Source organism: Oryzias latipes, chromosome 6 (genome assembly GCF_053564925.1).
Source record: "Oryzias latipes strain Hd-rR chromosome 6, Olatipes_Hd-rR_3.1".
Classification (NCBI taxonomy): Eukaryota; Metazoa; Chordata; class Actinopteri; order Beloniformes; family Adrianichthyidae; genus Oryzias; species Oryzias latipes.
The window spans coordinates 14344642-14354673 of NC_136242.1; the positions used below are offsets into that span (position 1 = coordinate 14344642).

The following is a 10032-nucleotide window of genomic DNA, read 5'->3' on the forward strand; positions in this document are numbered from 1 at the left end:
CATGTCCGCACATCGAGTGGCTCAGATATGGACCTGCTATTTGGTGATATCTGCTATAGACCGTGTATGTGGAGTGTAGGAAGCACACAACTGAATACTTCTTGAGACTAAGTGGAATATTTTAAGTTTACAATATATACTGTAGATTGTATATCTATATATTATAAATATTAAGTCTACAATATATAGATAGTATATAAAAAGTAAACTTCAAGTGAAGTGGGGCAAAAAAGCATTTAGTCAGCCACCAGTTGTGCAACTTATCCCACATAACATGAGAGAGGTCTGTTATTTTATTCCCAGTTATACCTCAGCTATAAAAGACAAAATGAATGAAAAAAAATCATTTTATAAAGAATTTATTTGTAAATTATGGTGGTAAAAACGTATTTGGTCACCTACAAAGAAGCAAGATGTCTGGCTCTCACAGACCTGTAACTTTTTCTGTAAGAGAATCCTCTGTCCTCCCCTTGTGACATGTATTAATGGCACCTGTTTGAACTGGTTTTCTATTTAAATGACACATGTCCACAACATCAAACTGTCACACTCCAAACTCAACCATGGCCAAGACCATAGAGCTGTCTAAGGGCACCAGAAACCAAATTGTTGACCTGCACCAGGCTGGGAAGACTGAATCTGCAATAGGTAAGCAGCTTGGCGTGAAGAAATCAACTATGGGAGGAAATATTAGGAAATGGAAGACATACAAGACCACTGATAATCTCCGTCCATCTGGGGCTTCCCGAAAGATCTCACCAAATGGGGTCAAAATGTTCGCAAGGACAGTGAGCAAAAATCCCAGAACTACACGGGGGGACCTAGTGACCTATGACCTGCAAAGAGCTGGGACCAAAGTAACAAGGGCTACCATAAGTAACACATGACGCTGCCAAGGACTCAAATCCTGCAGTGCCAGACGTGTCCCCCTGCTAAAGCCAGTACATGTGAAGGCCCGTCTAAAGTTTGCTAGAGAGCATTTGGATGATCCAGAAGAGGATTGGGAGAATGTCCCATGGTCAGATGAAACCAAAATAGAACTTTTGGAGAAAGAATGTTGAGTTGCATCCAAAGAACACCACATCTACTGTAAAGCATGGGGGTGGAAACATCATGATTTCGGGCTGTTTTTCAGCAAAGGGACCATGACAACTGATCCGCGTAAAGGAAAGGATTAATGGGGCCATGCCTTGTCAGATTTTGAGTGAGGACCTCCTTCCATCATCAAGGGCATTGAAGATGAAACGTGGCTGGGTCTTTCAGCATGACAACGGTCCCAAAGACAAACGCACGAGTAAAGAAGGATTGGTTTTGTAAGAAGCATTTCAAAGTCCAGGAGTGGCTTAGCCAGTCTCCAGATTTCAACCCCATAGAAAATTGTTGGAGGGAGTTGAAATTCTGTGTTGCCCAGCGACAACCCCAAAACATCACTGCTCTAGAGGAGATCTGCATGGAGGAATGGGCCAAAAAGACTTACAGAATATGTTTGACTGCTGTCATTGCCAACAAAGGGTATGGAACAAAGTATTGAGTTGAACTTTTTTTATTGAACAAACACTTTTTTTCCTCCATAATTAACAACTAAATTCTTTAAAAATCAGACAATATGATTTTCTCTTATAGTTGAGGTATACCTGTGATGAAAATTACAGGCCTCTCATCATTTTAAGAGGGAAAAGTTGCACAATTGGCGGCTGACTAAATACGTTTTGCCCCACTGTATACTGCCTCAATTTTTTGTATAGACCAAGTATACTTGTAGTACTTTTAAAGGCTACTTTTTGCTAAGGGTTTAACATCTGAGCAATAAGAGCAATTGTGCTCATATTTTTGTATATTTCTTTTAATGAATAAGTAACGTGTTGTGTGTTTTTGTGTGTTTGTAGATGAAGCCTTCCTGACGAGCAGATGATCCTTTGATGGAGAGGAAGCACCCACACACAACTATTTGCTGCGTGTTGCAGAGCAGGTGAGGAGCATTAGCAGAGAGAGCAGCTGTAGGCTTCTGCTCCTCACATGAAAGCCCAGATGAAAGCTGACCCAACCTTATTGCTCATATCTCAAAATCACAGAAAACACTGAAACGGGATGTGTTTATTGGTGTGATTCATAATCATAAGTCCAAGTGCCATATTCTGTTTACTGTCGTGATAATTAGAGAACAAAAAAGGTAAATGTTGTTGTTTTCCATTTAACTGCAGATTAGAAATTACTTGTGGATCACATTTGAATATGAAAATTCCTCGGTCATGCAAAATCTGCTTGGAGCATGGGTGCCTAGATGGGTCATTTGAATTCCTCTCGAGCTCGTGCCATGAACTCAGAGACCCAGTCGTCACATCGTGTTCTGAACACACGGCCTCCTTTGGTGGGAGTGAGGCAACCCAAAGGAGGGTGGCATGTGCCTTTGTGTTTTTTGTGAGTCTCAACTGCCGTTTTGCTTTGCTGGGGTGTCTCAAAGTGGATCACGAACACGAACAAGGACGTAAAGGGCTTCTGTTTTAAAAGACTGTCCTTTGGGGTGAGGTAGTAGGTTGTATAGTTTTAGGGGTCATGCCCTTCCTGTCAGATAACTATACAACTTACTGTCTTTCCTAAAGTGGCTGTAATGTCGTCATTTGCCTTTCCTGGAGCTATGGATCAACACTGGGACGTGCTTGCTTGGCCGGACACACCTCAAATGTTTGAACCCCAGGGTTTGTATGTGTTTCAGGTGATTTTTCAGACCTAATTTGACTTGTTTTTAACAATTTTCTGTTAAAAGTCTGCCGGCTCTTTCCTTCTTCTACCCTTCCTCACCTATTTACAGTATTTTGTCTCTTTCCTGCTATGATAACACATGACTGTCCAATTAAAGACCTACTTTCAGAAAAAAAGGGCTTTCAAAATGTCTGGTCTTTGGTTTAACTGCCTAGAAAAACCTCCACTAAAAGTCTGAGAGTGCGGATCGTACCATGTTTCTGATGTTCGTACGGGGTGAGGTAGTAGGTTGTGTGGTTTCAGGGTAGTTATTTTGCCCAATCAGGAGATAACTATACAACCTACTGCCTTCCCTGAAGGGCAGCAATACTACACCATACAGACATGTGGATGGGCCATTGGCATCATGAAAATCTCCAAAACAACAGCAGAAACTGCTCTGTGTGACCCATTTTGTCCTGGAAAGAAATGTTTCCCAGCAGGTAACATTTTTAAAATTTTCTTTGCTTTTAATCTGGATATTCTGCTATTCTGCTATTCTGCTATGAAAATAAAATAAGAAAATGAACGATGTTTGGTGCTTTTATTCTGGCGTTAACCTCAGGTAAACCAACAGGAGACTCCACAAGTGCTAATTAATTTAAGTCTCCATCCTTCATAACCTTTTCTAAAGGGGAAATAATGACTTGAGTACTTGAATCCAGTTGAAGAATTGGCCAAGATATGCAAAAAAAAAAAGAGAAAAGAGGAGAGCAGATGGAAAAAGGAGTGTGGCACAGTCTCACCTTTTGGGCTCTAGCACATGATTCATACGACGACAGATGATGGCTGCAGTATTTCATCTCCCTCTTGCCAGTGGCTTACATAAATAAACACTCCAGCAGACAGATAACGAGGTGAGTGCCAGATGGTGTTAGGCCAACCTGGGTATCAGACCTGCTTCACTGTCTGTGACTGCAGCCCCGTATCTCATATCAAGGTCAAGCTGAGAGCGAGAGTCCTCACGCGCCTCTCCACTTCCACTCAGCAGTCACATTGTGAACTCTGTGCCACGGATAAACACTTATTAATACGATTTTCCTACATACATTTATGCATGAAATGGCTTTGCTTCAGCCTGCGACCATTAAAGGACGCCCTGTGCCAGTTACACTTTCACCTAATGACTCAGATTCAGCAGGAGGTGCAGCTCAGCAGAGCATGGAGCTGGGACAATGTAATGCGAGATGAAGTTTGACACTGCTCTGTGTCTAAACCAATGTTGGGATGTATTTGTAAGTGGGCTGCACCCACTGTGTAGCTGTCACCCACTAGCCACCATATTGAATCGATTTGAGCCTCAGACTCTGTCATGGTGAAAAGAGAGCTGAATACCAAGCCTGGTGGAACAAAGGCTCTGTGTGCATCCTGTCTCTGGGGTTGCATCTGTAAAGGCCAGCCTCCTCCATCATCCCCTGCTGCCTGCCACATCTCAGAGAAGCGTGAAAGGCTCAAACACCCACCCAAGTATGATTTTTTTTTTCTAATTTATAATTATCTATTTAAAAAAAAACGGTTGAGATGAGACCTAGAATGAACAAATCACCATTTCAGGCTTTTGTTCATCCTCAGGTCTCTAAAAATGTGGGGGGAAATTATTCGAGTGGCATTGCGTTTTCATAGCTTTATAAAAGAGGTGGAGGCGTTTCTGAGTGGGTACTTGAATAGGTACTGAATCACTTTTAAAATCCTTGTTATCATCACACATTAAAGATTTTGAAAATATAACTGTATCACAAATAAAACAAAGTAACAGACCAAAAAAATTATTATTCAGGTAAACTATTCTAAGTCACCAAAAAAAAGAAAAAAAAACCTGTAGATTGCATTTCTCAATTGTCTGGTGGACAAAAGCGCCACCTATTGGAAACATGAGATTTATATTTCGTAACCCTTGACAGGAAGTGGGGGATACTCCCTAAACATCATAAGTCCATCACAGGATTTTGTCACTCATTTCAGCCTGAGATGATGAAATTTTTTACTGCTCCATCAGTGTATTATTTTACCCCAAAAAAATAAATTCAGGATTCAGCCACACATAGATTTTGAAAAATATTAAGTCACTTATAAGAAAACAAAAGACAGGTCTCGATTTCAATTTGAGTATAAACAAGAAGAAAACATTGCTTTTCTTGTTGTAGCTCTCCCATTGGTCTTTGATCACATAAGAACCCATCCATTTTTTCCTTAAATGAAAATCACGTGGGGCATACCACAAAACCAAGAGGACCACTGAACACATTTCTGATGTTATACTGATGTCACTATGGGTTCTTATGGGTTAAAGCAGAATTTCCATTTGAATACTTGGTCCTTTTGGAAGCTGGATTAAGAAAATCCCCCAAATTTTGGTCACTTTTATGAAGAATTTATGCACCAAATACCTGTATATGTAGGTGTTTTAATGTCAAAATATTAGGTGGTTTCCTATGTCAGATATGGAGAGCTGAAAACACCCAAGTTCTGGGATTTCTAGGCACCGTTGCATTCTGAGCAGCAGGTGGCAGCAGATATTCGCCTGCAGCCAAATCTCCACTGTTGGCCCACTTTGCAAGTTCTGTCACTATTGGAGATTCAGTGACAGAACTTGCAAAGGTTAGCATAACGGCCAACCTTTGCAAGTTCTGTCACTGAATCTCTTATAATGTGGAAATTTACAACATGAAATGTAGAGAAAAGTGTGAGACAGAGGCTAATCAAAGGATGTTCCTATTAGAGATAGAAAATTCTACAACCCACCACTTTATCTCAAACCTGCAATGACATGGTCGTATTTGATTTCTGTTTTATCACTGAATCTTAAGTAAGTGAAACTGAGGCACAGAACCAGGGTTCAGTGGGTTCTACTGTGCTGCTCTTGCCGCTTCCTGGATTGTTTTATTAGAAAGAGGCTCAGTTTAAGGGGCTGACGTGTTGTAAGCAAATGGGGCAATTGTCCTGACATTATCTACAGTAGATGTGGGAAAGCTCTCAGAAAAGCCCTTGAATGGAAAACGCAGCTGCTGTCCAGACAAAAAGCATCGGCCATGCCCAAATTAAACTGGGCCATCAGCTGTCTAAGGGTTGCGGTGAAAAAGAGCCATATGTGCTGTGTAATGTTACTTTATTACCCAAATTTGTGCTTGTTACAGCCCAAATGTGCATTCACTCGTTTCACTTTGTAGTCCCACTCCGATCATCTTTTGATCTATTGAAAAAGTGCTCCCACTGGTTTTTTAATTATGATTACGGCGTTTTTAGGTTAAAAAAATAAAAACCTGTGCCGTTCTCTAGGACATAGTTTGTTTTTGTTTTTTTTCTCTAGGACATAGTTTCTGCAGAGCGGCAGGAGTTCATCAGAAATTTGCCTGAATTGTGGGCGGGACTGTTGGCAGGGAGTAAACCTGTGCTCATTTTCCATTATCCCTGTGTTCATACGCAGTTCCACTAGCTTACAGCCCCACACAACCCCAACCTATGTCTTCCATCATCAGAAAACCACCACAAGAGGATATTAAAAACACCAAAAACATGATTTCCATCAGAGTGGGTTTTTAACTAAATTTAGATTGACATTAGAAGGCATCACTTCAGTTGATGAGTCGTGATGTTTAATCTTTGGTTTGAATTGCTGCTCATTTGGCTACATTTCCTTTTTAACAAGAAAAGTATACTTATCGGACTAAGACCTAGATGAGACACTGCTGCCCAAATTTTGCAGCAGACTGTCTTTATCCGTCTCTCCAAAACTAGTAACAAACAGACCTACTTGTAAGCTGAGGCAATAAAAAAGCATCAGAATAATTAGGTAAGTACTAACAGCATTGCATGATTTAGTTGTGAACCTTTCATAGCCATTTTTAACTCATTTTAACAAAGCATGAAATTACTGTTTAAGTTACTTAAACAGAAATAAATGACATTTTATCATTTTTAACTCCGGTTCTAAAAAAGAACGCTGAACTTTTCCAGGTCCCAGTCGCACACGTACCGTTTTCAGAGAGGCTATTTGGCAGTCTCAATTGCGACGAGAACTTGAACTTTAAATGCCAACTCACTAAACCTTTGAACTCTGCAAACAGAGATTCTTGTTAAAACAACATTGAACATGCAAAAAATAGACGTTGCCATGAAGGCACCATGTGTTTGTCCGGGAAAATCCGATATTTTCCTCCTTAGACAAATAAAAATCACTCGTTCTGTGGACACGGACCTCTTCCCAAACACAGCCAGTTCTTTTACTTTTTTACCTGTGACACAATAAAGACTGAAGGGTTTTATATCTTTAAAAAACCTACCTGCACGGATGACCGACACCAGGAAGAGGTTTCAGTCCCACCTGACATGCTACCAGTGAGCACACCAGAATACCAGCTTGACACAAGTCCACCTAGGTGGAGTGAAGCGGTCAAAATTGTGCGTAGGGCAAGGGCCGCATCAGCTCCAGGCCCCAATGGAGTTCCATATAGGCTCTACAAAAAGATATCCAGCGTCCTGCAATTCCTCTGGAAACTTATGAAAGTTGTGTGGACAAAGAAGGAGATTCCAACATCCTGGCGGAGAGCCGGAGAGATCCTCATCCCCAAGGAGAAGGACTCCTCAGAACCCGGCCAGTTCCGCCAGATCAGTCTCTTAAATGTTGAGGGAAAAATCTTCTTCGGTGTGGTGACTCATGGGCTAACAAGCTACCTGCACAGAAACATCTTGATTGACACATTAATTCAAAAAGCAGGGATCCCAGGCTTCTCAGGATGTGTAGGACATTCTAGTGTCATCTGGCATCAGATTCAGCTTGCCAAGAAAGAAAGAACAGATCTCCATGTGGTTTTCCTGGACCTTGAAAACGCATTTGGCTCGGTCCCCCCACAAGTTCTTGTCAACAGCCTTTGATTATTTGGAGTCCCACCAGCTCTTACAACCCTGGCAAAGGCCTACTTCCAGGACATCCAGCTGTGTGTGACAACGGCAGAGTACACTACAGCGTGGCAACACCTGGGAGTGGGAATCATGGCTGGCTGCACCATCTCCCCAGTGGCATTCACCCTGGCCATAGAGTAGGGCTAGGTGATATGTCCTAAAAATAAAATCTCTGATTTAAATTTTTTTAATTCGATTTCCGATTTTTTCCCAATTTCCCCCTCCTACTTAAGGAAAGCAATAAGTACAAGCGGCAGACAACTTAAAGCAAATTTTGATTGATTTAATCAAACGCAAGACAAATGTAACCCCCATTACTGGGATGAATAATAAATAAATGAACAGACTCTTGGAATCAAAGTCCCAGCTGTGTTTTATGTCACACTTTGTAGTCTAGACTAAAGGAGACAAACATTCACCTTGAGAGTAACTCCATTTTGCGGCCAACCATTGGTCTTGTTGTTAGACCTTGGTCACAGGGACACGGTGATTGGCCAATGATTGGCAGGAAAGCATTCTGGGAAACGTGACGTACTGCTATTGTTGTTATGCTACAAGCTAAAGGTAAGTGCTGTCGGCGATGCAGCCAGCTTAATATGATATTTTTCAGATTTTCATCGAGACAATAACAGATCGACCATTCTTGCTTTTATTTTTACCCCTATTGAATGCTCACAGAGACACGGAAGTAGCGGCAGGAAGCGGCTTTTGCAGCAAGATGACTGAGGGCGTACCACAGATCATCATCATCATCATGTGAATGAACGTGAAAACGATGGATGCTTTGTGCTTTTTGAAATAAATAAATCTGTTCTCTAAACATCCTGTGTGTCTTCAATGCAATGTAATGAGACACACAGACAGAAATGTGGAGGTATCTGCTTTAAATCTATGACGTAAATTAATAACAGGATCAATGATCGGCTAGTCAGTTAGCATGTAGCCTAATAGCCTTCGAATGTAAAGCAACTGACTGCTAAAGTTAATAAAAGACAAGTCCTGAATATTATTATTCCTATTCGACCCTAAACTACAATATCAGCTGTCTGACAACAGACCAGCCAGTTGCCCAAATGCCGGCATACATCAAAGAGCTCTGCGGCGGAGCTAGTAGTAGCCTATCAGGAGCTATCGTATGACAAAGCAGCCTAGTTATCATAAATCTTTTGATATTTTTCTTATATTCATTGAGACGGTATTAAAGTGATCATTTTTGTTTTTCATGTTCCTTTTTTGAACGAATATGGGTCACAGAGACACGGAAGTTACCGCTGAAAGCGGCTTAGTTTTGCCGGCGTACAGAGAGCATATCCGCGTGTATGACTTATGACGTGAATAATTATTGCGTTCGAACGGATTTATTATTGCGTTCGAACGACATAATTATTGCGTTCGCACGAGTTAATCATTTCGAGGGAACGGAATAGTATTTTGAGGGAACGCAATAGTATCTTGTGGGAACGGAATAATATATTGTGGGAACGGAATAGTATTTCGTGCGAACGACATAATAACCTGTGGGAACAAGATATTAATCTGTGGGAACAAGATATATTTTTATATCTTAATGTCAGGACACGGGCTCCGTACGATGACGATATAACTTGCGATAAATGAACAAATAGCAAAACAACTAAAAACATAATTTCTATTTCAAACAGTTTAATTTCAATAAAAGTCAACAAAACTTAAATTAGACTTCAAATGAACCTCCTCTACATAGGAGGGGAACATCTAACATCAAAGGGCTCCATCTGATTGGTCAAATGCATAAATGGATTTAATAGATTCATTAAATATTTCAAGCTGCCATAAGATTGTTTTAGCACATTTAAGATTACCATTTATCTCAATTTTCGCCAACTTTTGCAATATGCGTATTGCACAGCTTGATATCGCGATAACTATACATTTGCAATATATTGTGTAGGGCTATTTTATATTATATTATATTATATTATATTATATTATATTATATTAAATTATACTATATTATACTATATTATATTACACTAGATTATAATTAGATTATTAGATTAGATTAGAAATTAGATTAGATTATAAAAGTACTGTTACATTGCCAAAAAGTATTCAATTACAACTAAAAGGACTGGTGGGCTTAAAGTACTTAAGGAAATATAAAAAAGTAATCCTATTTAAATCAGCTTCAAGTACTGGTTACTATTTAAAAGAGCTTTTCTGTCCTATTTAGTACCGTACTTGTCATGGCTACAGAACACTTTTCGAACCCAGATGCTGGAACCCAGAAGAAACACAGCGGGAGGCGAGCGTTGGCGGGTAAGAGTTTTTAATACGAGGAGCAGAGAGCAGAACGTGAGCAGGTCCAGATGTCGGTTCCGAACTGAAAGACAGAAGCTAGCGGCGTCACTGGTG

At 40.4% G+C, this 10032-nt stretch overlaps 1 long non-coding RNA gene and 2 other non-coding genes across 4 annotated transcripts in view; all 3 read left to right on the forward strand.

The window, feature by feature from the left end:
* LOC144992547 (uncharacterized) overlaps positions 1-8458 on the forward strand; it is a 43293-nt gene extending 34835 nt beyond the window's left edge. The window contains exons 3-4 of one of the 2 annotated variants that reach the window (XR_013656582.1): positions 1887-8202; positions 8317-8458. This is a non-coding gene — a long non-coding RNA (uncharacterized LOC144992547). Of the gene's footprint in view, positions 1-1886; positions 8203-8316 lie in introns of those variants that run through there. The other variant, XR_013656581.1, reaches the window with a different exon arrangement.
* Positions 2507-2605, forward strand: mirlet7a-1 (microRNA let-7a-1). Its single transcript, NR_107094.1, has one exon. It is a non-coding gene; the product is annotated as a microRNA let-7a-1 (primary transcript).
* On the forward strand, positions 2969-3059 carry mirlet7b-1 (microRNA let-7b-1). Its single transcript, NR_107095.1, has one exon. It is a non-coding gene; the product is annotated as a microRNA let-7b-1 (primary transcript).
* Positions 8459-10032: the final 1574 nt, after the last annotated feature.